We start from the raw sequence: 25,960 nt of genomic DNA on the forward strand, positions 1-25,960 counted from the left end.
CTTGGCCAGTCCACTCCTAACTCCAATGTCCACATCGTTAATGAAGATGTTGAACAGTATGGGTCCCAGGACAGAGCCTTGAGGGACCCCACTGGTTACAGGGCACCATGATGAGTGACTGCCATCAATCACAACCCTCTGGGTCCGACCACGAAGCCAATTTCCCAGCCAGCGGATAGTGGTGGAGCCAAGGCCACAACCAGCCAGTTTGGCCAAGAGGTGGTCATGGGATACCAGATCAAAGGCTTTTTTGAAGTCAAGATATATGACATCATTCTCTTCTCCCTGGTCCAGGTGATAGGCCACCTGGTCATAGAAGGAAATGAGATTGGTCAAGCAAGACCTACCCACAACAAACCCATGCTGGCTGTCCCTTAGAATGTTAGCCTGGGCCAGTCCCTCAAGGATGGCCTCCTTAATAAACTTTTCTAAGATCTTCCCCAGGATAGAAGTCAGGCTAATGGGCCTATATTTAGCCAGATCCACTCTCCTCCCTTTCTTAAAGATCGGCACCACATTGGCCTTCTTCCAGTCTTCTGGCACTACACCAGAGCACCAGGAGTTTTCAAAGATCTCTGCCAGGGGCTGGGCTATGACGCTCGCCAGCTCCTTGAGTACCCTGGGGTGCAGATTGTCAGGGCCAGCTGACTTGAAGGTATCCAGCTTCTCAAGATGTTCCTTCACGAGCTCAGCATTGATGGAGGGTAGGGGATTCCCCTCACCCAGATTTCCCTGTCCCATAGCAGGCATGGGCATCCCGTGTGACTGATGAAAGACTGACGCAAAGTACCTATTTAATAGGTTGGCTTTTTCCTGGGCGTCAGTTGTCAGTTGCCCCATCTGGTTTAGCAGGGGTCCAACATTGCCCTTGCTTTTCCTCCAGCTCCCCACATATCTGAAAAAGGACTTTTTGTTGTCCTTGATGCCTGAAGCTAGTTGGAGTTCAGTTGCAGCCTTGGCTTTCCTGGTTTGGTCCCTGCAGGACCGGACCAGCGCGGAGTAATCCTCCTTGGAGGTGAATCCCGTCCTCCATCCTTTGTAGGCTTTCCTTTTTAGCCACAGTAGGTCCGCTAGGTCTCTGGAGAGCCAGGGGGGCTGCTGTGCCTTCTTGCTGCCTTTCCTCCGTGTTGGAATAGATTTAGCTTGTGCATTGAGGATCGCTTCCTTGAGAAGCAACCACTCTTCTTGAACTCCCCTCTCCCTGGGGTCATGGTCCCTAAGGGCCTGACCGACAAGCCTCTTGAGCTTGTCAAAGTCGGCTTTTCTGAAGTCAAGGACTTCTGTGTTGCTGACTGACTTGCCAGCTTTACAGCGGATGGTGAAGGTGATCAGCTCGTGGTCGCTGTCACCCAACTTCCCATCAATCACTAGGTCGCCGATTAGGTCGTCCCCCGTAGCCAGTACCAGGTCAAGCAGCGCTTTGCCTCTCGTTGGCCCATAGACTTCTTGAGTCAGGTAGAGGTCATCCACGCACGAGAGAAAGCTTTGTGCCCGCTCAGATTTAGCTGAGTGATCTTCCCACGAGATGTCTGGGTAATTGAAGTCACCCATGACAACCAAGGTCCTGGAGCAAGCGGCCTCAGTCAGTTCCCGGGCGAACTCCTGGTCCAGCTTGGGACTTTGAGTGGGAGGTCTGTAGTAGACTCCCACCGTTGTGTCCCGTGCCGAATTCCCCACGAACTTTTACCCAGAGGGTCTCTAGCTGTCCATGCCGGTCGCCAACATCAGCTTGCAGGGACATGTAGCTTTCCTTCACATAGAGAGCTACACCCCCGCCCCTTTTGTCAACACGATCCCTCCTGTATAGGGTATAGCCCTCTATACCCGTGGTCCAGTCATAGGTGGAGTCCCACCAGGTCTCCGTTATCCCAATGACATCATATTTCTTTGCACTGAGCAGGAGGACGAGCTCGTCCTGCTTGTTGCCCAGGCTCCTGGATTTAAAAAAGTAAACCAAAATCCACATTTTTCCATGATCAAAATTAGGGGTGCATTAGTAGAGATTTTTGGGGCCAATACCAATAGCTGATTTTTAAGGAGGCATATCGTCTGATACTGATCTGATTTCTCATACCACCTCGGCAGCTTGGAGAGCTACTTGCAGCTGGTAAGTCAGGTGTGGTGGAAGGAGAAGAGGGAGGGAAGGGTGTGGGGTGGCAGATCAAGGCCCCCATGGTGAGGGAGGAGGTGGGCTGGGGCAGGGGCTGGGGTAAGCGCTGCCCAGACAGGACAGGGTGGGTGCAGGATGGAGCTACGGCTTGTCTGGGGGAGTGAGGAGTGGGGGAGGCTCTTGTCACTGCACACTGCTCTTCTGGGAGCTGCTGGTCTGGCAGTCACCCGCTGGTCTGGTAGCTTCTGCCACTGCTCCTGCCATTCATCCAGGAGGGCATGGGGGGAGCATGTGCCCCTGGATCCACATGAGCACTGGACCAGTGGCTCCTGAACAAGTAGCGTGCAGTGGTGGGAACCCCCCTCCCACTCCCAGATTAACTGCAGCTCCATCCCACGCCTGCCCTGCCTGGATAGGCAGCCCTTGCCCCAACCCCAGCCCCACTCCTCCAATACTGTGAAGGCCTTGATCTGCCCCCTCTACACCGCTTCCCATCCCCTCCCCTTCTTCCACACCAGACTTACCAGCTGCATGCAGTTCTCTAAGCTGCTGGGCTCTGCTCCTCACTGTGCTCCTTGCTGTGCTGCAGCTGCATGCATACACGAGCATTTATTGGCCATCAAACACATCAGGCCAATTTCCAATACACTCAGTTTTCTTTATATCAGTGCTGATCTGATATCAGACTAAAGTATTGGGGCATCTCTAGTCAAAATGAACCACCACTCTGTGTACACACACACATATATAGAGTGGTGTTTCATGATCATGGAAAAATGTGGATTTTGGGTTACACCTGAAAACTGGGGGGGGAGAGAGGGGGAGGGAAGGAGGAATGGGGGTTAACAGAGAAAACCAGGATCCCTGCTAATAAGGTCAGCTCAGAATGCAGTTGTTGGTAGTTGCCTCTTCATTCTTTCCCCCCGCCACCCCTTTTTTGCTTACACTCTACTTAGTATGTTAAACTATCAGTCGGAAGAGTGTCTTCATCATGTACCACACAGATAAGAAACTCTGAAACTTGCCAAAATTCTTTAGTACGTGGCTTTGATACATAAAGGGCCATATCTTCCAATTTTGATCTCCAAAAATCTCTTCATAAAGAGTGACTCCGAGCTCGGCCAACTTTTAATTGTTGTAATTTCTGCTCATGTCACTGACAATTCCACTAACTTTCAACTTTCTTCCCCTGGAAAATGCTTGTTTCTCCTGTGTTCTCCCTCTGCCTCCATAACAATCACACATATAATGACAGAACCATCCATTTCCCAGCAATGTACACGTTCTGCAGCAAGAACTCTGTTCCACTCTCTCTGATTGATAATGTGTTTCAATAATATTTTTACAATAGTGCAGACATTGGGAAGAAAGTTAATCATTTCTGATCAGAGAAAACTTCTAGTTTTCAGTGCAGCATTTCTAATCAAGTTCTGATTTAAAATGTTCTAGGCTTGAGTAAACCAGATTCACCTCAGGTTATGCTACCACCTGGGTCCGACTGTGCAGTTGTTACTATGAAGTCATTTAACTGCATAGTAACTAGAGGGGACCATAGACTGCACAGTAACCAGAGGGAAACAGGAAGGGGGGGCGGGTTACCAGTAGCTGCACCCTGCCACAGCCACCACTGATGCTGTGACCACCACCGCGGTCATGGGCCTTGGCCCCGGCCCTGGCCCAAAGCAGGAGAAGGGGGAGGAACAGCCTCAGCCTTGGGCCAAAGGGGAGGGGGGAAATGGCCCAAGCCCAGGCCCAGGCCCAGACCCCAACCTAAAGCAGCAGGGGGAGGCAGGGAGCAGCCCTAGCCAGAAGAGGAGGGGGAAAATGGCCCAGGCCCCAGCCCCAGCCTGAAATGGCGGGTGGAGGGGAGGGAGGCTGGGAGCAACTAGTGTTGCTGGCACAAGGTGCCCGAGGGAGGCAACAATTGGGTTCGTTGCCCGGTGTGCGTCGCGCCAAATAAACACACTGGGGGAGAAGCAGACAGAGTTTATTTGAGCTCAAGTAAAAGGCACAGGGAGACTGTATTGTCTCAAATCCTGCACACCTAACCCTGCAACAGCGAGATCTTTATACCCCGGTCAGTTTCACTGTCAGTGATTTTTCCACCCGCTAGCCCCCCCTTTCCCTCCTCCCTCCTCCTTTCTCTCTCCGAGCGGTGCCCTTGCATTCCACAGATAACAGTTTTAGCTCGCCTGCTTTCCAGAAGGACAGGAGATTTGCAGGCACCAGAGAGAAAGGGTTGCAAAGGTTGGGCAAGGGGGGGCTTTGGCTCTTCTGAGCCTGGAGCAGAAGGACTTCCTCGACACTCGTGGTCTTCCATCCCTCTGAGTTACCCAGGGTTATGCCCAGTGTCACCAACAGCTCCCCCCTTTGAGAATACTCAACAAAGTTTTGGCTGAGTTTTCTCATATTCTGAAGACAAAAAGTGATTGAGTGTTTGAGGATTGGAATCTTCAATGCAAGGGTACAATGAGGTGCTCGGGGAGGGGGATGCACAGACTTTGTGCAGGAGGGCGTTACAGCACGCAAATAAGAGGAGAGTAATTAAACACAACACAACACTGGTGATCAGGAGGTTAAGGATGCCCGCTCCTAGGCCTCCGAGGTTGGGCAACCAGCTCCAGAGAGAATCAAAGACAGTGGGTTCACGTTCCTGACTTTTCCACAGCTCAAAAGCCTGTTCAGCTGACAAAATGTGTTTGTTTAATACCTTGGGAATTTTCTGGGACATAAGTACAACATTCGTTCCCAATTAAAGCACATACCCCGCCCTGAGAAGCTAAAACATAATCTAGGGCCTGACGGTTTTGAAGAGATAATAAACGAAGTTGATAAATCTCGGAGTTAAGGCTCTTTTCAATAGCTAAAGTGTCATTAGCAAATTTTGTAAGAAACGCAGAAAGTTGACGATACAGCTTGGCTAACCAGCCCACTCCGTACGCCGGGAGAAAGATCATGCCAAGTCTGTCTCGTGATGAATCCAGTTCTTGTGTCCATCGACCTTTGCCGCTGTGTGGGAAACTAGTAGGACAGGGTGAGGTCCTTTCCACTTCTCTTGGAGGGGCTCATCCTTCCAGGTCCAAATGAGCATGGAATCTCCGGCTGTAACGAGTGGACTGGAGCATCCAGCGGAAGAGGCTGCAAGTCTTTAGTGTACCTATGGAGAGAAGAAAGAACAGCAGACAGAGAGCACATATACCATGACAAAATATTACATCCTATTTCCCACTCCCCTGCTAGAACCGGCGTCCCGTTCATAGGCCATGCCCTTCCAAACATAATCTTCAAAGGGGCTAAGCCCTAATCTTCCCTTGGGGAGGGCACGGATACGAAGCAAAGCAAGGGGCAAAGCATCGGGCCATCGCAGAGAGGCCTCCTGGCAGATCTTTGATAGATGATGCTTGAGGGTCTGATTTGTACGTTCTACTACACCACTAGCTTGTGGTCGCCATGCAGTATGGAGTTTCCAGGGGATCTGTAAGGCATCTGAGATGTTTTGGATGATCTTTGAAGTGAAATGTGTTCCGTTGTCAGATTCCATCCACTGGGGAAGTCCGAAGCGGGGAATAACTTCCCGGACGAATTTTAGAGCTACAGTCTTGGCTGTACAATTGCGACATGGAAAGGCTTCAGGCCATCCGCTGAATCGATCTATTATAACAAGGAGATACTTAAATCCTTGAGTTCGGGGGAACTCAGTAAAGTCTATGTGCCAAACCAGTCCGGGGCCTGGAGTAGGTTCCAAAGTGGCTGGAGGTGCTGAGAGACTGGGTCGAGGGTTATTCTTTTGACAAATCGAACAGCTGGCCTGTATTTGGGAGGCCAGAGGTCGAAGTCCAGAGGTTAGAAAATATTTGTTCACCAACTGAGTGAGAGCTTCTTTTCCAGCGTGTGTAGTTTGATGTAGCCGTTGCAACACCGGCTGGGTCAGGCTCTTTGGTAGGAGGATCCTCCCGTCCGTGGAGCAGAGCCATCCCTTCTTTTCTTGGAGACCAAGCTTGTTGGCTAGTTCTTTTTCTTCATATGAGTACTGGGGATCCGGGAGCTCCCCCACTGATGGAATGAGAGCATGCATAGGGATGTCAGCAGGTCTCGGCGTCCTCAGGGTGGCAGCAATTTTAGCTTCTCTGTCTGCCCGGGCATTACCCCTGGCTATGTCTTGATCCTCTTTCTGATGTGCCTTACAGTGCATTACTGCCACTTCCGAGGGAAGTTGAACAGCTTCCAGGAGTCGGAGAATTTGGGGTCCATACTTCACTGGGGAGCCTTGGGCTGTCAGCAGTCCCCTTTGTTTCCATAGGCCAGCATGGGCATGCAGTACTCCAAAAGCATACCTAGAGTCGGTATAGATGTTGACCCGTTTCCCTTTTGACAGTTCTAGCGCCCGGGTCAGGGCCACCAGTTCAGCAAGTTGAGCAGATGTTCCAGCGGGCAAACCCTTGGCCTCAACAACGTCATAGAGGGTCACACCAGCATAACCTGCCCTCCTTTGCCCTTCTACAACAATGCTACTGCCATCAGTGTACCACTCACAATCAGCATTCAGAAGTGGCTGATCCTGTAGGTCTGCATGGCTGGAGTACTGTGCATCTATGATGTCTAAACAATCATGCTCTTGTTCTTCCGTTTCAGGTAAGAGAGTAGCCGGGTTGAGGGAGGGGCAGGACTGCAGAGTCACTTCAGGGTTCTCCAACAGCTTAGCTTGGTACCGAGCCACTCGAGCCTGGGTGAGCCAGAGACCCCACTTCGCGTCTAGCAGAGCCTGGACCATATGTGGGGTATACACCTGCACGACTCCTCCCAGCGTTAACTTTTCAGCTTCCTCAAGTACTAGGGCAGTTGCCGCAACTGCTCGTAAACATGCTGGCCATCCCTTGGCAACTGGATCAAGCTGTTTGGAGAAATAAGCAACGGGACGTTTCCACGCCCCCAACAATTGAGTAAGCATTCCCAGAGCCATCCCTTTTCGTTCATGCACATACAATTGGAAAGGTTTAGAAAGGTCCGGTAACCCCAGGGCGGGGGCTTCCATTAGTTTCCTTTTTAGTATCTTAAATGCCTTGTCGGCTTCTGGAGTCCAATAAAAGGGGTCATGGTCTGCCCCTTTCACACAGTCATATAGTGGTTTTGCCCATAGTCCAAATTCAGGGATCCATATTCTGCAAAAACCTGCCATGCCAAGAAACGCCCTGAGCCGCTTACGGTTGCTTGGGATGGGAACCTGGCATATAGCCTCCTTTCGCTCGCTTGAAAGCTGGCGCTCCCCCTGTCTTATGTGAAATCCCAGGTATCGTACTTCGGGGAGAGCAATTTGAGCTTTATTTCGAGCCACCTCGATATCCTCGAAGTCCAATAAAGTTCAGGAGGCTTACCGTGGCGTTAAGGCAGGAGTTTAAATCTATGGCAGCAATTAATAAATCATCCACATATTGTAACAAGAGAACTTCATGCTCATTATTCCACTCCTCCAAGTCTTTAGCTAAGGACTGGCCGAAAAGGGTAGGAGAGTTCTTAAATCCCTGGGCTAATACTGTCCAACAAAGTTGTTTCTTAACCCTTTTTCTGTCCTCCCATTCAAAAGAGAATATCTCCTGAGAGGGGGGGTCAACTGGAATCGTAAAGAAAGCGTCTTTCAAATCAAGAACTGAGAAATGAGTATACTGCCCCCCTACGGAGGCCAGCAAGGTATACGGGTTTGGGACGATGAATAGTTTTAACCCGTTCGTTAACCGCCCTTAGGTCCTGCACCAGTCGATATGTGCCATCAGGCTTCAGTACTGGCAAGACAGGAGTGTTCCAGGCTGACTGACACTCTCGCAGTATGCCGTACTTTAGGAAACGGTCTATAGTCTCCTGCAGTCCCTCTCTGGCTTCCCTTTTGATTGGGTACTGCTTGATTCGTACTGGACCTTTTCCTGGCAGTAGTTGGATATTAATCGGGGTTTGATAGAAGTCAGGCTAATGGGCGTGTAGTTAGCCGGATCCACTCTCCTCCCTTTCTTGAAGATGTAGTCTTCAGGCACTACACCAGAGCGCCCTTTCCAGGGACCCCCTCTGCCCACACCAAAGGGTATACCTGGTCTTCCCACTGGTTCCACTCCTGGGGAGTGTTCATGGCCGAGGGTTCAACCGTGAGGGTTATTATCCATGCATTTTCAGGGGGCAATGTGAGGGTTATTTCATCCTGGGTAAAATGCAGTGATGCACCTAATCGACAAAGCAGGTCTCGTCCTAGCAGGGGTGTTGGGCAATCTGGAAGGTAGACCAATTTGTGAGAAAGAGCCCGGTCTCCCAGAGCACATTCTGCAGGAGCATACACTGGGCACTGAGTCTTTTTTCCCGTGGCACTCCCACAGTGAGAGAGTCCGCTATGGGAAGTTGAAGAGGTTGATTTACAGCGGTCTGTGCTGCCCCGGAGTCTATCAAAAAAATCAATTTCTGAATTCCCCACCCGCATTTTTACTCGGGGTTCCGGGGGTGGGGTGGTCCGTTTCCCCTGACACCCCTACTCCTGTCCTTCAGCTGCCATTACAGGAGTGCAGTCTCTCCCTTTCTCTGGGCATTCATTCTTCCAGTGTCCCTCTCACCGGCATAAGGCACACTGGTTCCGTCCCAGGCGTCTTTCTTGTGGGCCAAGGCGCCTGCGCCCACGACCCCTTATACCTCTGCCTCTCCCACCTTCTTGTGGCCTTTTCTCTGACTCCAGCCTGTACTGCTGTACTAGCATTCTAACTTGTCTCTTGTCCTTTTCTCCTTCTCTGAGAGTATACGCCCTGTTTGCAGTTTCCAGGATTTGTGCTACAGACATACCCATTAAGTCTTCCTTCTTTTGTAACTTCCTCTTTATATCAGGGGCTGCACGGCTGGTAAAAATACCCTTTATAATTGCCTCCATCACCTGATCATCAGGGTCTGCACTGGTATTTTGCCGAATGGCGTCTCGGATGCGCTGTAGGAATGCAACGGGACTTTCCTTCAGCTCCTATACTATTTCATACGGCTTTGCCCAATTATTATGTCAGACAGCCGAGTGCCTGAGCCCATGAATAAGCAGTTCTTTGTAAGAGGTAAGACGGGTATGATCCACAGGATTGTTAGGGTCCCATCTAGGGTCTGCTAGGGGAACCACATCTGCCGGAACAGGAACATTGACAGGATCCCTTTCATGCCTCCGCTGTGCTTCCTCCCTGGCTTTGGAAATAACTTAATTCCGCTCTACTTCAGATAATAAGGTTTGCATAAGGATATTACAATCATCCCAGTCAGGCTTGTGACTAGCTAAACATCCCTCAAAGACAGAGATAAACTTACTCGGGCTAGTTGAAAATTCTCCAGCCTGTGCTTTAAAAGCTGCCAGGTCCACTGGGTTAAAAGGTACATGGGTGTATACTTGCATGGTCTGGGCTGCACGCCCATCTGCCCCAGGCCGGGCTATTACAGTTTCAGTAAGTAAAGGATAAAATCCCACTGAGGGAGGAATCTCTGGAACTGGGGGCATCTGATCTTTATATGGTGGAGGTGTTAAAGCCGAAGGGGACGCCGACTCTGGCATTACAGTAATGGGGGGGGAATGCTGAGACTCAACACTAACAACTACTGATCCTATCGGAGTCAAATTACACTTCTGCAAAATATCTGTCTTGTTCCATAAAGCCATAAACAATTGTGCATACAAATGTTCATTCCACTTACCCGTCCGCTGACAAAACAGGAGTAATTGGAGAATTGTATTGTAGTTAATTGACCCTTCCGGAGGCCACCTTTCCTGATCCTCCAGTTGATATTGAGGCCATTTCACTGTACAGAACCTTTTAAGATCATTTTTAGTCATTAGATCTGACTTAAACAGTTTCCAATTAGTCAGAATGCATTCTATGGGTGTACACCGTACCCTGCCAACCGTACTCTGTCCCTGCCCCATACTCTAGGGAGACACTGGGCGTCCCCAGGTCCTACAGGGAGACACTGGGCATCCCGAGGTCTTAACAGACAATGTTCTGAGCTTATCCTACCTTATCCAAGGGACCGGTTTCACACCATCGCCCACGATCGCTTCTCCACTATTAGAGCGTGTTGCACCGTTGTGCCCTCCGGGGTCGATCAAACCACGTCTCTGCCGAGGCCCCCAATGAAACCACCGGTGCGCGCTGGCCGTCGGTTGTTGCCGCAAGTTGTCGACCCCAGGAGGGATCCGGGCAAGGCGAAATGTTAGCCTCGAGCCCCACGTTGGGCACCAAAACTGTTGCCAGCACAAGGTGCCCGAGGGAGGCAACAATTGGGTTCGTTGCCCGGTGTGCGTCGCGCCAAATAAACACACTGGGGGAGAAGCAGACAGAGTTTATTTGAGCTCAAGTAAAAGGCACAGGGAGACTGTATTGTCTCAAATCCTGCACACCTAACCCTGCAACAGCGAGATCTTTATACCCCGGTCAGTTTCACTGTCAGTGATTTTCCACCTGCTAGCCCCCCTTTCCCTCCTCCCTCCTTCTTTCTCTCTCTGAGCGGTGCCCTTGCATTCCACAGATAACAGTTTTAGCTCGCCTGCTTTCCAGAAGGACAGGAGATTTGCAGGCACCAGAGAGAAAGGGTTGCAAAGGTTGGGCAAGGGGGGGCTTTGGCTCATCTGAGCCTGGAGCAGAAGGACTTCCTCGACACTCATGGTCTTCCATCCCTTTGAGTTACCCAAGGTTATGCCCAGTGACACCAACACTAGTACCAACAAAATGACATCTGAGGATCTTAAGAATCAAATAGACTTTTAAAATTCATATGATAAAACTAATATCACTGTGGGTTATCCTGATTAAGAGCACATGTTATCAGTAGGAAACATTATAAAACCCTCTTCTCAACTAATAGCAGATTAAATAGATCTAAAAGGGAAAAAACATTTCAAAGATGCCTCTTTTCCTGGTTTTCTTTCCATAAAAATATCCACTAAACCAAATGAGCAAAAGGAGTTTTCATGACCCAGTTATTAAATCATATATAATTATAATACAGAAATAAAAGATCTTTAAGGTCATGGAGTTTATATTGCCTTCTACCTAGGCAAATCAAAGTAACTAGCAGACAGCAGTGAATGTAATATGACGAAGATCTTGCGTAGTAGGCAAGAAGAGGTATACCCATTTTACAGATAAGGAAACTGAAGTTTGAGGACAATAAGTATCCAAAGCAGACAGTATGTAGTAGACCAGGACTGATATTTCAGTCTCAGAGCTCTCAAATCCTGTTCTGGCTCTACTAGCAGCATATCTCTTCAGGCAAGTACAGTGCAATCTGCTTAAACGTTCTCAGCCAAGGATCAGGTATAAACTCAAGATCCAAACCAGCCTCAGCTTCCAAAAATCCTCTACTTACTGGCATTATGCCTCTAGTACACCTTCTGGCTAATGTCCTCAAGGTTAAAATGGTAGCACCTAGCACAAAAGTTACCAGGTTGTGTTTTTCTTGTCTTATCTAGTTTGCATCATCTGTGAGGCAATTATTAATTGAAGAAATAAACCTTCAGTTATGATTGGCTCACCTTTCACCTGTTCAGTCTGCAAATATCTAGAACTTGGAGCTTTCAAATTGTCATATTTGGACCAACCATTTTGAAGATACTGACTAGGTTCCTCTTGCATATGACCTCTACTTAAAATATTTGCATTTCATACATGATATGAAAGAATATTAATAATGAATATTGAATATTAATGAATGATGCATATTAATACTGCTTAACGGTATCTTATACTTCACAACTTTCATGTACTGTACAGATCCACCCAGGCATTTGGGCACCTACCTGCCAGTGAAATCCATGTGTATAAAGCACCTAAATAGTCCTTACAAATCTAAGGCAAGTAAGTATGATTACTTGTTATTTTACAGTGGGGAATCTGAGGAGGAGGAGGTGAAAAACTATTCACTCAAAGAAACAGTAGAAGAGTCAGCATTAGAGTTCGAGGTTTCTACATCCTAACTGTATGGACACCCCTTCCACCAGGCTGCCTCTCTAAAGTAGCAGACAAATTTATACTTTCCTATCTGAGGTGCCTGGTTCTTACAATGGGGTACATACACATTCCTACACTCTCTTGAAAACAGAAAGTATATGTAAGATTAATCATTCCTTTCTGCTTTTTTTTACTGTCCATAAAATCTCTATAATTGAACATGTAGTAATTCATTAATAATTTCAGTTATACATAATTTATTCTTAATTTAACAGTAAGCTCTCTAGACAACATTCATATTTAAATTTGTATTAAACTTGTATTTTAAAATTGTCGCGTATTAATTTGTTGAGATGATGTGCTATACTCATAAAGCATGAAATCAGCTTTATCCTAATAAGTCCACACTGAATCTACAATACATATTTGAATATAGGCTATATAGGCACATGGCTTTAAAAAAACCCAGCCACACAGAAGTTGTGTCCATATGCAGCATTATTAAACTTTGGGGTGCAACATCTAAATCCTATTTCAGCCTGTTCTAATAGATTTTTCATAGAAAATCGAGCGTTTGGTTTCAGATTATGCACCCAACAGCTGAAGTAGAAAACTGGGTTTCTCAGCAGTCTCTCACAAAAATGACCTTCTGTATTAGTCTGATGTAATGCAAAAGAAGGGAATGCAAGAGTTGTATTAATTTCCTAAGGGAAAATGCAGGAAAATGAGGAAGTAAGCACTGTCTACACATGCAGCAACTAGAGTCCTTAATGGAACAACAAATGCAACAAGAGCAAAGAGTCCTTAATGGAAGGCCTCAACACACAAGCTTATCTGCATGTACAGAACCCCACTGACTGAAGGATCAAGACCTGTGATGTTCAAGCATGTCTTAAGTCTGAAGGCCCACTGCCTGGAATCAGACTTTATATTGACCCCTCCTACCTATTTTAGGAAAGTCCAGTCCAGATTAAGATGCTCTCTTCCCTCTTTAGTAATCTTAATGGTGTTAACATCGTTTATGGACTTCTTCCAGTAGAATTATTGAATACTATGTTAACCCAAAATCTGCTTTACATCCATGCAACCCTGGCTAGTTCATATGAGTTTGCCTAGCTCTCAGTTAATTCATAGATTTCATAGACATCAGGGCTGGAAGGGACCTCGGGAGATCATCGAGTCCAGCCCCCTGCCCAAAGGGCAGGAAGTCAGCTGGGCTCATAGGATCCCAGCAAGATAAGCATCCAATTTACTCTTGAAGGTGTTCAATGTAGGTGCTTGAACCACCTCCACTGGCAGACTGTTCCAGACCTTGGGGGCTCGGACAGTAAAGAAATTCTTCCTTATGTCCAGCCTGAAACGGTCTTGCAGGTGACCGTTCGACCTAGTCATCCCTTGAGGCGCTCTGGTGAACAAACGTTCCCCCAGATCCTGGTGGTCACCCCTGATAAACTTATAGGTGGCCATCAGATCACCCCTGAGCCTACGCTTTTCCAGGCTAAAGAGTCCCATGTCTCTCAGCCTGTCATTGTAAGATCTGTTTTCCTGACCTCTGATCATGCATGTGGCTCTCCTCTGGACTCTCTCAAGCTTCTCCACATCCTTTTTGAATTGTGGAGCCCAAAACTGGATGCAGTACTCCAGCTGTGGCCTCACCAAGGCTGAGTACAAGGGGAGAATGACGTCCCGGGATTTGCTCGAGAAGCATCTATGGATGCAAGCCAGTGTTTTGGTCGCTTTATTAGCCGCAGCATTGCATTGCAGGCTCATGTTCATCTTGTGGTCAATGATGACCCCCAAGTCTCTTTCTTCTGTAGTGCTATCCAACGTAGCACTGCCGAGCCTATAAGGATGCTGCAGGTTTTTCCTCCCAAGGTGGAGAACCTTGCATTTTTCGGTGTTAAACACCATCAGGTTCTTGTCTGCCTATTTGCTGAGCTTGTCCAGGTCAGCCTGGATCACTCACCTATCTTCTGGTGTGGATGCTTTGCCCCAAAGTTTGGTGTCATCGGTGAACTTGGCCAGTCCACTCCTGACTCCAATGTCCACATCATTAATGAAGATGTTGAACAGTGTGGGTCCAAGGACAGAGCCTTGGGAGACCCCACTGGTTACAGGGCACCACGATGAGTGACTGCCATCAATTACAACCCCCTGGGTCCGACCACGGAGCCAATTTCCCAGCCAGCAGATCGTGGTGGAGCCAAGGCCACAACTGGCCGGTTTGGCCAAGAGGTGATCATGGGATACCAGATCAAAAGCTTTTTTGAAGTCAAGATATATGACATCAATCTCTTCTCCCTTGTCCAGGTCATAGAAGGAAATGAGATTAGTCAAACAAGACCTACCCACAACAAACCCATGCTGGCTATCCCTCAGGATGTTAGCCTGGGCCAGTCCATCAAGGATGGCCTCCTTAATAAACTTTTCTAAGATCTTCCCCAGGATAGAAGTCAGGCTAATGGGCCTATAGTTAGCCAGATCCACTCTCCTCCCTTTCTTGAAGATCAGCACCACATTGGCCTTCTTCCAGTCTTCGGGCACTACACCAGAGTGCCAGGAGTTTTCAAAGATCCATGCCAGGGGCTGGGCTATGACGCTCGCCAGCTCCTTGAGTACCCTGGGGTGCAGATTGTCAGGGCCGGCTGACTTGAAGGTATCCAGCTTCTCAAGATGTTCCTTCACGAGGTCAGCATTTATGGAGGGTAGGGGATCCCCATCACCCGGATCTCCCTGTCCCATAGTGGGCATGGGCATCCCATGGGACTGATGAAAGACTGACACAAAGTACCTATTTAATAGGTTGGCTTTTTCCTGGGCGTCAGTTGTCAGTTGCCCCATCTGGTTTAGCAGGGGTCCAACGTTGCCCTTGCTTTTCCTCCGGCTCCCCACATATCTGAAAAAGGACTTTTTGTTGTCCTTGATGCTTGAAGCTAGTTGGAGTTCAGTTGCAGCCTTGGCTTTCCTGGTTTGCTCCCTGCAGGACCAGACCAGTGCAGAATAATCCTCCTTGGAGGTGAATCCCATCCTCCATCCTTTGTAGGCTTTGCTTTTTAGCCACAGGAGGTCCGCTAGGTCCCTGGAGAGGCAGGAGGGCTGCTGTGCCTTCTTGCTGCCTTTCCTCCGTGTTGGAATAGATTTAGCTTGTGCATTGAGGATCGCTTCCTTGAGAAGCAACCACTCTTCTTGAACTCCCCTCTCCCTGGGGTCGTGGTCCCTAAGGGCCTGACCGACAAGCCTCTTGAGCTTGTCAAGGTCGGCTTTTCTGAAGTCAAGGACTTCTGTGTTGCTGACTGACTTGCCAGCTTTACGGCGGATGGTGAAGGTGATCAGCTCGTGGTCGCTGTCACCCAGCTTCCCATCGATCACTAGGTCGCCGATTAGGTCGTCCCCCGTAGCCAGTACCAGGTCGAGCAGCGCTTTGCCTCTCATTGGCCCATAGACTTCTTGAGTCAGGTAGAGGTCTTCCATGCACGAGAGAAAGCTTTGCGACCAGTTGGATTTTGCTGAGTGATGTTCCCACGAGATGTCTGGGTAATTGAAGTCACCCATGACAACCAAGGTCCTGGAGCAAGCGGCCTCAGTCAGTTCCCGGGTGAACTCCTGGTCAAGCTCAGGACATTGAGTGGGAGGTCTGTAGTAGACTCCCACGTTGTGTCCCCTGTGCCGTATTTCCCATGAATTTTTACCCAGAGGGTCTCTAGCTGTCCATGCCAGTCGCCAACATCAGCTTGCAGGGACATGTAGCTTTCCTTCACATAGAGAGCTACACCCCCGCCCCTTTTGTCTACACGATCCCTCCTGTACAGCGTATAGCTCTCTATACCTGTGGTCCAGTCATGGGTGGAGTCCCGCCAGGTCTCCGTTATCCCAATGACATCATAATTTTTTGCACTGAGCAGGAGGATGAGCTCCTGCTTGTTGCCCAGGCTCCTGGGATTAGTGTACAGGCAGGCAAGTGTGCCCTTTGGGGCTCTTGCCTTGCCCACAGATTGTGCCAGGGCTGGGGCAGGGGTCGGCTCCCTTAAGTGCCTTGGTCTGCTAGCTTTACAAGGGTTGCTCAGCGGGCCAGCAGTGGCAGTAGTCCCCCCATCCCCCAGTGGGCTTAGTTTGAAGCCCGGTGGAGCAGGTCAGCCAGCCTGGCTGAGAAGAGCCTCCTCCCCAGGGGAGAGAGGTGGAGGCCATCTCTTCCCAGCAGCTCGCTGCCTCTCTCACCAAAGAGTGGGCTGTGGTCATGGAAGCCAAAGCCTTCCCAATGACACCAGCTCCGCAGTCTTTGGTTCACTGCGTGGATCCTTCTCTCTCTCCTCAGCCCACAGCCCGAGACTGGGAGGATCAACGAAAACACCACCTGAGCTCCCACACCCCTAAGTCCCGCTCCCAAATCCCTGTAGCACCTCATGACCTGGCTGGGGGTGCTCCGAGCCATGTCATTGGTGCCTATGTGAATAAGGAGCATGGGGTAGTGGTCTGTGGGCCAGAGGAGCTCTGGGATTAAGCTAGAATTTGGTTCACATTAGGTGCTTTTGTGTACAGTGTAGATGGCAGTATGCTTTTTTCTTTCAATGTATATATATTGTGTACGTTCAATAATTCTCTAGACACAGCTAACTTCATATTCAGCCATGCACTGACTGGTAGTATCAAACCTGAGCAGAACTAACACTGAATCAAGCCTGGGGATCAACTGACAAATGTTGAGACTGAATATCAACACTCAGAAGCGGATGATGTGAGTACAAGAATGAAAATTAACGCCTATTTGCAATATGCCCCATGACAGGGCCATTGACAGGAGCATCTATCCTTTAATATAGACATTCAATAGAAAGTGCCTGAACTAAAGCCCACCAAAAAGACAAACCTATCTATTCAATTCAATGGGCTTTCAGTTAGGCCCAATTTTTCAGGCCTAACTATTCTTTCCAAAACATAATAATTAATGGACCTGATCTTATAGCCCTTTTTGATGTCAGTACTTCTGCTGACACTAATAAAAATATTTCTACAAATGAGGGTTGTAGGACTGGACTGTATATAGGTCTATTTCTGCATCTCATAACCTCCCTGGGAACACGAGCAGACTCTTCTATAATAAAACGCATGCTCTGCATTAACACACGATAGTGTATCTGTAGTATATAGTATGACCTAGGAGCCCTAGGCATGTGCTAGGTCAGGGTAGGCAACGTTTTGGCTGGAGTGCCAAAACCCCTACAATATCGACCTTGTAAGGTGCTAGAGTGCTGGCATGTCAGAAAAACAAAACTGGGGCAGGGGGCACATGACAGGACACACTGCATATTAATATAGTTAATAATCATAAATAGTCTTTCTTAGAGTAAATACCAGGTTTTCTAAAAATTCTAAACCTGATGACAATCAGTAAAACTTCATATACTACCTTTGTTGTGGTATATTCTATTCTTTGTTAAACATGTTGTGATGAGAGAGAAAAAAGAGAGAAAGGGAGCAAGAGGAAAAGAGAAAAAGAGGAGAGAAAGAAAGAAAAGAGAGAAAAAAGGAAAAGGAGAAAAAGGGTATGTCGCCCACTGCCCACATCTCCCACCACTACCACCTGCGACTTGGGCCTGCTGGTCCAGGGAGTGTCCAGCAGAGGGAGGCAATGACATCCCTGCAACAGCTCCCAGGGCCAGAGCGCTCAGGTCTCCCCAGTGGCCCCAGAGCAGGAGAAGCCCAGGCCCAGGGCTTGGAGGGAGGGTTCAGCCAGGGCTGAACCCTCCAACCCAGGTGGGGGCAGCACTGGGGCACCGAGCACTGGGACCAGGGCTGGATGGGGTGGGGAGAAGCAGGCGCGGGGGGCAGGTGCCTCAGGCAGACCAGCCCGGGGCACTTGGGAGGGTGGCAGCCAGAGGAGAGCGGGGGCAGGGTGGGAAGTGGGAGCTGCCCCAGGGCTCCAAAGACTCAGGCCGTGACAGGCAGGCAGGGGCACCCAGTGACACCCTAGGTGGGGCCCAGCCTGGCCTGCACAGCTCTGCGGGGATGGGCTGTAGCCACCCTGCCCACCTGGTCGGGGCAAGACACTGGGCTTAGGGGACTCCCAGCCCTGGGCTTGGCCTATCTGCATGAAAAAAAGAGCATCCTCTGCTGGACACAGTCCAAGCAGGCCAGAGTCACCCCTGGTGTGAGAGCCTGGTCTCAGGGTCTGGCCGTGAGACCCCCGGGCCCCATGAACAATTGCTGTGGGCAGCACTTGGGACTGAGCTGGCCATGAGTCTCCAGCACAGCGGCCCTCCACAGCAACGGCCTGGGACCCAGCCTCGCCCACCCACAGCTCTGCTCCAGAGGCCGGGCCGGGCCAGACTGGAGGGCACAGTCGAGGGACAAGGGAGGTCAGCCAAATGCAGAGAGTGTCCCTGTCCGTGGTCTCCTGACTCCACCCCTGGTCCCAGCCGCAGCGCTGGGACCTGTGGCTACTCCGGGGAGCCCGAACAGCAACTTAAAAAAAAGTTGTTTTTTTTAAACTATTTCCTCACACACCTCCTAGCTTGCCAAGTAAAATGTCTTTGCATACTATTATTTGGCACATGTGTCAGGGGTCACCTGTCCCTGTGCTAGGTGCTGTATGAACATACAACAAAGTCCCTGCTCAGTTCTGCCATTTTGTATGTACTGTACTCAGCTCTTCTAGTCTAATTGAAATGGTGAGGCACAGGGGCCGGTGGTGGGTGAAATCACACCTACTCCACAAACAATTCTTCTGGAATTGCAGCTACACATTGACATGAAGGATTTAGAAGTTTATTTACAATAATGAGTTGATCTCCTCTCTGATCTTTTCAGTGTATTTCCTTTCAACAAATGTCCTTCCCTTCATGTTTTCTAAGTCAGGAAACTGCTTAATAGTATTACAGTGAAACAAACATCAGTATGTGACAGTCAATTATTTTATTGGTTGGAGATAAAATTGAAAGAAAAACAACATTATGTTTGCATACAAGCCTTTGTACTTTTTATGCATGGTAGTAATTTTGACTTAATCATTACAGAGAAAAACTGCAACAAAAATTGTTAACAGTGAGTTTCCAGATGGAAATAATTGCTCACTGGGGAACGCCTCATGGAAGCATAATAAAAAACAGAAACTAAACAATGCTAGACAGTCCACAACACTCAGTCAAATGCATAGCACATACAGCGCAATGTTGTAGGAAACCTTGGGGTAGTAATAGTCTGAGATCCATAGCTTCTGGGCTTCTTTCCAGAGGAAAGCCAATATTTTCCATACAAAGCCAGAGGAAGCAGGCAGCCCAAACTTCCACATTGCTCAGGGAAAGAAATGTTACTCAGAGAATCAATGTTCAGCTACAAAACGTTCTAACTGTTGGTTTTAAGAGTAGCTGAAGAGCAGGGAAGGGGAGCAGTGGAACATTTTCTAGTTGAGTAATTTATTTTTTCTAAGTTTAAGATATGTGTGCTACACTGCAATTCCATGATTGTATAGTAATGGTGAAATATATCTTACAGTTTGATTAAGTCTATCTTTACAAAACAACTTCTGAGGTGACATTAATGGATCCATTTGAAGTGAACTGGTCAATACATAAGGAATGGTACCACATACATGGCTTTTCTATTGTTACTGCGGACGGTAAACTCCTGTGTGAGAGGAGCAAGAGGTCCAGGATTGCACCTGATTCAGAGGTCAAGGTCAGGAAGAACTTTTTATGAGCTCTTCTTGTTCCCTCCCAGGACGAGGTACAAGGACTATTTAGTTCTTCCCAAGAGACCCAAAAGTGTCTTGAAATCAAGCCGAAACATATCTTTCCTGCTACAACTAGTCCTAAAGTTCCAAGAATCACTTGTCATGTTCTGTGTACATAATAATGATTTTTTTCAGTCATGTGGTTTTGGGTGTGTATATGTGTGTGTATGCACACACACAAGAGTGAGAGTATGGGGAATTCATTATAGCCACTTTCCCAAATTTACTGGGGAAGGTGGTTTTGATCCCATTGCTGGAGCTCTCAGCTCCATGTCTTCCTGTCCCCATTCTCCAAATAATCCTGTTGCCTCAGCCCCATATACAGTGGCGATGCGTAAGGGGTGCATGGGGGTGCATGTGCACCCCCTGACTGACTGTGCTTACTGCTTAGGTGATGGGCAGGGGGGGCGGGTGGAAATGCCGGTGCCCACCCTGCAAGCGCCAGCCAATCTCTGCAGCTGGTCCCAGAAGCAGCTGCGGCCACTACTGGAAACGGCTGCAACGATGGGCCACTGTGGGATCAGCCACAGGGGGACCCCTGCCCTGGCTAGCAGGACTGACTAAGGTGGTACCAGTCGCCCATGCCCATATTAGTTCCGCCCCAACTGGTCCATACCTACAGTGTACACATCTGCCCAACACCTTGTTCATCATGTCCTGAGCCTCAGCCCTTACTCCTCCCAGGGTTCTCTACCCACCTTACCTGTGTACAGCAAGGGGCAGCCACAGCAAAGCTCTTCATACCCCTTTGTTTCCTTCTCTCACTTGTAGGATGTGTGGGCCACTACAGAGGTTCCTTACACCTTTCTGTCCTTTCTCAAGCCAGATATTTCAGAGAGGTAGAGGGGAGAGGAGACATCCCCACTGTTCACAAGAAAGGATGAAGGAACTTAGCTGCTTCCAACTGCTGGGCTCTTTCTCATAGGCTGGGTGGGAGCCCAGGGTCAATTGGACAGCCCTGGCATAAAGCATCATTATCTAATGTATTAAAGGAAGAAGTACCTAGCCATAAGTTAATCAACTACAATCAGTTGCCCTTAAAAAGAAAAATGAGCTGAAGTTGGTCTAGTGCATCTCTTGATCTGCTCTCCCACAACTTTGGCCTTGTAGGTGCTCCAAGCCTGCTGCCTGGTGTAACTCTCTCTAATCATCTTCTTGGTGGGAAAGGTGCTCACCAGCTCAAGAGCTGCTCTCTTGGATTTGTCAGGTGCTTTCTCAAGAAAAATTTTTTTGGGAATAAAAATGCACTCTGCTCCTTCACTGATCTATAGGAGATAAAAAAAAAACAGAATAACTACATGCTGATTTTTAAACAATACAAAACCCTCATATCATACTGTTATCTCTTCATATAACCATAACGTAAGTTATTCATTCCAAAGAGTTTATGAATGCATATTAATTTGTTACTAGAGGTGCACCAATACATTGGACCACATTGTATCAGCACTGATAAAAGGAAAATTGACATTATCAGCAATCGGCTTTTTTGGCTGATGTGGCCAATAATGTTGCTGATGATGCTGCATGCATGACTACAGCCCCAGCATGCACGCAGACAGGAGTACAGCCTGGCACTGTGGAGAGCAGCATCCAACCGGTAAGTCTGTGGGGGGAAATGGGTGGCAGGGGAGGGAAGGGGCAGATTGAGGCCCCCGTCATGGGGGAGGAAGTGAGGCTATGGCAGGGGCAGGCCCTGCCCAGCCAGGGCAGGCACCAGGACAGAGCCACAAGCAGCTTGTCCATGGGGTGTGGGGTACTCCTGCTGCTGCAGGCACCCCTGGGGGAGGTATGGGGGCATGTGCACTCCCCACCCCAGGTCTGCACACAGGGTGAGGACAAGCTATTGTTGTGCACTTGAGCCAGTGCACTTGACCCTGTTTGGGGTTGGTGGAGGCAGCAATGAGAGGGAGGGCTATGTGGTGAGCTACAGCCACCCCAAAATTTGCCGTAGCACCCCCTCCCCTCCACTGCTGTTGTTGCTTACCCCAAGTGCAGGCCTGGCCCAACCCCAGCACTGGGAAGAGCCCAGTGCAGCCCCAGCCCCAAGCATGCTGCGACAGCCCACCCTCACCCTATGCACAATCTTGGGGGCACATGCCCCCCATACCTCTCCTGGGGGTGTGCACGGTAGTGGGGGTTGCACCCCCACTCCCTGGATGAGCTGTTCATGGCTCCATCCTGAATCCCACTCCGCCCCAGCTGGGCAGTGCTTGCCCCAGCCCCACTCCCTCCTTCACCATGGGGGCCTCGATCTTCCTTCCATGCCCCTTCTACTCCACCCCGCCCCTTACCCCCAACAGACCTATCAGCTGGATGCTACTCTCGAAGCTGCCGGGCTTGAATTTTGGCAATCAGATCGGTATCAGCCAATATGACTCATTAATATTTGGCCATTAGTATCAGCCAAAAATTCTTTATTAGTGCACCCCTATTTGTTACAGTGTGTTCAGAAGTTATCTTGTAGATCAGGTTAAGAATCCTTTTAAAACATGTACAGAGAATCAATAAAGCCAATATGCAGAAGCTATCCATCCACTTTCTGTTATGCTTCTGTAGACAACAGACACAGATGGTAAAAAATACTATCATCCAAAATAAAACCTTTTCTTCATCTAGAAAATGTTGGGCTTATTTTGATCTTAAAGATACTAGTCTTTGAGTTCACATTTATCAATTTAAAGATGGTTTTAACAAAGATGAAATGCGATTACGTTCTGCCCACAGAGTGACGTTGATTGAGTTAGAGAAATTGCTTAGATTTATAAAGACAGAGAGAGTATATAGATTATTTCTTTGCTGTGAGTATTCAGGCCATGCCAGTTTTGCCAAGCAAAGTTATACAGGACTAAATGTAGCCCTAATAACAGAAGATGAATGCAAAGTTCATTATGGAGAAAATATTATTAAAATATAATATGTGTATTAATAGCATATTGTTTATCAAAGTTCCATATTAAATTTTAACTAAGGTTCACCTGCACTGTAATAAGGAAGTGTGAGTAAATTATGTAGACATACCCAAGCTGAGATACATGGGACACCTGATTTTTGGTTGAAACATGCAGATTTGTCAAAGTTCCTATGAATATGTTTCAGTGACTATTTTTATGCAATACAGATCCCTTTCAAAACCTGCTTATCAGGCAAGTTTCACCAGTTTCACTGCTGCTGTTGAGTGGTGGGCCACAGTGAAACTGCAATCTCAGTTGCAGTTGGCTATTGCCAGGATTTCCATTTAAAAGACACTTGTGCTTGAGTTTCTGAAATTACAGATTCTGGGATTTCAGTTTGGCATTTTGTCCTAATATGGAACACCAAATCAGTATGGCAGCATAAAACAAATTTGTTCTTAATATGAAAACTGTACCAAGTCCAGCTTCAAATTGTGTGCATTTATAGATATATTTTAAAAACTATTAAACAAGCTATTGAAATAATAATGATGTTTTTAAGAAGCCAATGAACAACCATGCTTGATCTGCTGCTATAATTCAAGTTCTAATTCTGCACTGTGGATCATTAGCTTTCTCTACTAACATGTATTTACACTTTGGCTAAGTACAGACATTCAAAAAGCCCGGGCCTGAATTGATTCAATCTTTGCAGGTTAGTCTAACCTGGGTAGATTGAAACAAGAAGCAAGTGAATAGACATTCACTTTTGAATCCCAAAATGCCTGCAGTGACTCAGGCTAGAAGTTGGAGGGTACCACAGCAGTGGCCAGAAGGTTGGAGGGAAGCAGAGTTGGGGGGTGGGATGGGTAGCCAGACCCCGGCCAGCTGCTGAGTATGATTGCGAGCAGTATAAACCCCACCCTGGCCTGCAGGGAACCCAGCCAGGCTGTGCCTGGGGGGGTCTGCCCAGCTTTTCCCCTCTGCTTGTGCTGGAGTGGCAGGAGACGTGGCCAGATGGTTGCCTGGGCATTGCCTCAGGTGAAGTGGGGGAGAGATAGGAATTAGGTGCCCCTTGCCTCCTCTCTCCCACCAGTATGGGACCCCAGCTGGGGTTTGCCTGGCTTTCCCCTCTGTTCACCACTTGAGCAGCCATCTTGGGTCCCGTGCCAGTGGGAAACCCCCCTGCCACCCCCACACTTTGCCTGAGGCACTGTGTGGGCCACCACTTGGCCACACAACCTGCTGCTTGAGTGGCGAGCAAGGTGAAAGCTGGACAGACCCTGGCTTGGGTCCTGTGCCAGTGGGAGAGAGGGAGGGAGGATTAAACTCCCCTTCCCTGCCTGACCCTGATCGTGCTGGCGGGGGCCTGGCCATGACCTCTGCTCTCCGCTTCAGCAGGGAGCTGGGGGGGGAGGCAGAAGGGTGACAGCCCCTGCCACACAGGGCCAGGCTGGGGTGTTGTGGGCCATGGAGGGGGTTTAAACCCCACTCCCTCCCCTCTACCTGACCCTGCTGGCCCACATCCCCACCCCCTCCACTCCAGCAGGGAAAAGTCTGGCAGGGGCTGCTCCACTTCCACCAGGCAAACCAGGCTGCATCCCCAGCTAGGTTTCCCACCCTCACTCCCTCACCAACCAAAAGGCAGCAAAATATAATAAAGGCATCATAAAAGAGCAACATAAATGAAGTAGATTTTGATATTACCCCAGATTTTAAGTAATCACAGAATTTAGACTTAGTGTGGGTTAATTTCAGATTGGGGCAGACGTTAGCAGACACTGATTAAGAAAATTCTTTCCTGGTTTATTTTCTGTTACAAAGAAAATAAGAGAGGGTTTCTCTCCCCACTCCACTTCTTTTAGGAAGTTAGTGATAGTGATGCAGAGATAACAGGCAACCTATAAGCTATGTTAAGGAATACACTGGGAAAGAAAAGTGCTTATAGGTAACTGCAAGCCACAACTTTTTCTATTCTAGTGATTCTCAACCAGGGTGCCAGAGCACCCTGGGGTGCCTTGGGAGCCTTTTAATGGTATACAAATCTAACAAAGGGAGTCTTGAGTCTAAAAAGGATGAGAACCTCTGGTTTATTCAGTGACAAGTGGGAAGGAGCACTGGTGTCACAGCAGTTTCCTCTTTTGCATTCACTGGGCCATACCTTTCTGTACTTGTCTCTTGCATGTCTGCATGGTCAGACAAAAGAGGAAAGCCAGCGGAAAAGCCTGCAGAATACATCGGTGCATGTGCATTTCCTAGAGATTGTCTTTTCTTCTAGTTTCCAGGTTCACTCCTCTTACCAAAACGCAGTGAGGAAGCAGTCAGAGCAGCATGTACAGGCTAGGAACAAGTCCTAATGGATGACTGGAAATTACTGCACAAGCTTAACTGTAAAAAAAGGTTTCTGGAAAAGGCTATTTCTTGACAATTTTTTTGATCATCAATATAGGCTCAACCTAAAATGTAGTTACTGAAGTTCAACATTTTAACATTTGTCTAAATAAAAAGGTTCCATATTCAGGAGAAATGCTTTTGTTCCCCTCCTAAATAATAATTTAGTTGATTAACACTTCATAAAAATGTAAATGAAAAGAAAATAAGTTTTAGCATCTTCCCTTTTGAACAAATCTTCTTACCAAGCTGAACTTCAGGTCACAAAATTTGTCCATTGTTTCAGCCAAGCCCTATAATAGTAAAAGAAATATGTCTTAGAAAAATTAGTAAGGTTCTCTATAGAGCTGTACTCCTTCACTTCTTCTAAGTAGAAAACACTGGAGTTTAGTAGCTTGAGCCAAGCAATCCTCTGTGATGGAATGGCTGCTCTGCTACCATGTGACATTTCTATTTTTAAAATGATTCTCCCTCTCGTTGGTAATAAAGGAAGGGTTGGTCATCCTAGTTGTTTTAGAAAAACAATGGGATTCACTCTTACTTATGTTTTTGTGTATGAAATATATAATTCACCTTACACAAACGCTTCAACAGTGTGCTTAAGTCAGGGGTGGGCAAAATACAGCCCACGGGCCAGATCCAACCCATGAGGCCGGATCCAGCCCACGAGGCCATTCTATCCGGCCCATGGGGCCCCTAAAAAAAATGTAGAAAATTAATATTTCTCTGCCCATGGTTCTGTCAAAAATTACAGGAACCAAGGGCAGTAGGACCCAGGGGAAGCCCGGCAGGCTTCCACAACAGTGAGGCCCACCCTGTCCCACCCTGCCCCCCAGCTGGAAGACCCAGCCATGGTTTCTGGGCTGGGAGCACGTGGCTGCCCTGGTGCAGGAAG

The 25,960-nt window shown here is 48.2% G+C and overlaps 1 long non-coding RNA gene across 1 annotated transcript; it reads right to left on the bottom strand.

Annotated features, from left to right (window-relative positions):
• Positions 1-18,948: 18,948 nt before the first annotated feature.
• On the bottom strand, positions 18,949-25,415 carry LOC149870290 (uncharacterized). Its single transcript, XR_016440432.1, has 2 exons — positions 25,311-25,415; positions 18,949-21,045 (listed from the first exon to the last, which is right to left on the bottom strand). It is a non-coding gene; the product is annotated as an uncharacterized LOC149870290 (long non-coding RNA).
• Positions 25,416-25,960: the final 545 nt, after the last annotated feature.

Source organism: Crocodylus siamensis, chromosome 2 (assembly GCF_052110815.1).
Source record: "Crocodylus siamensis isolate JL-2025a chromosome 2, ASM5211081v1, whole genome shotgun sequence".
NCBI lineage: Eukaryota > Metazoa > Chordata > Crocodylia > Crocodylidae > Crocodylus > Crocodylus siamensis.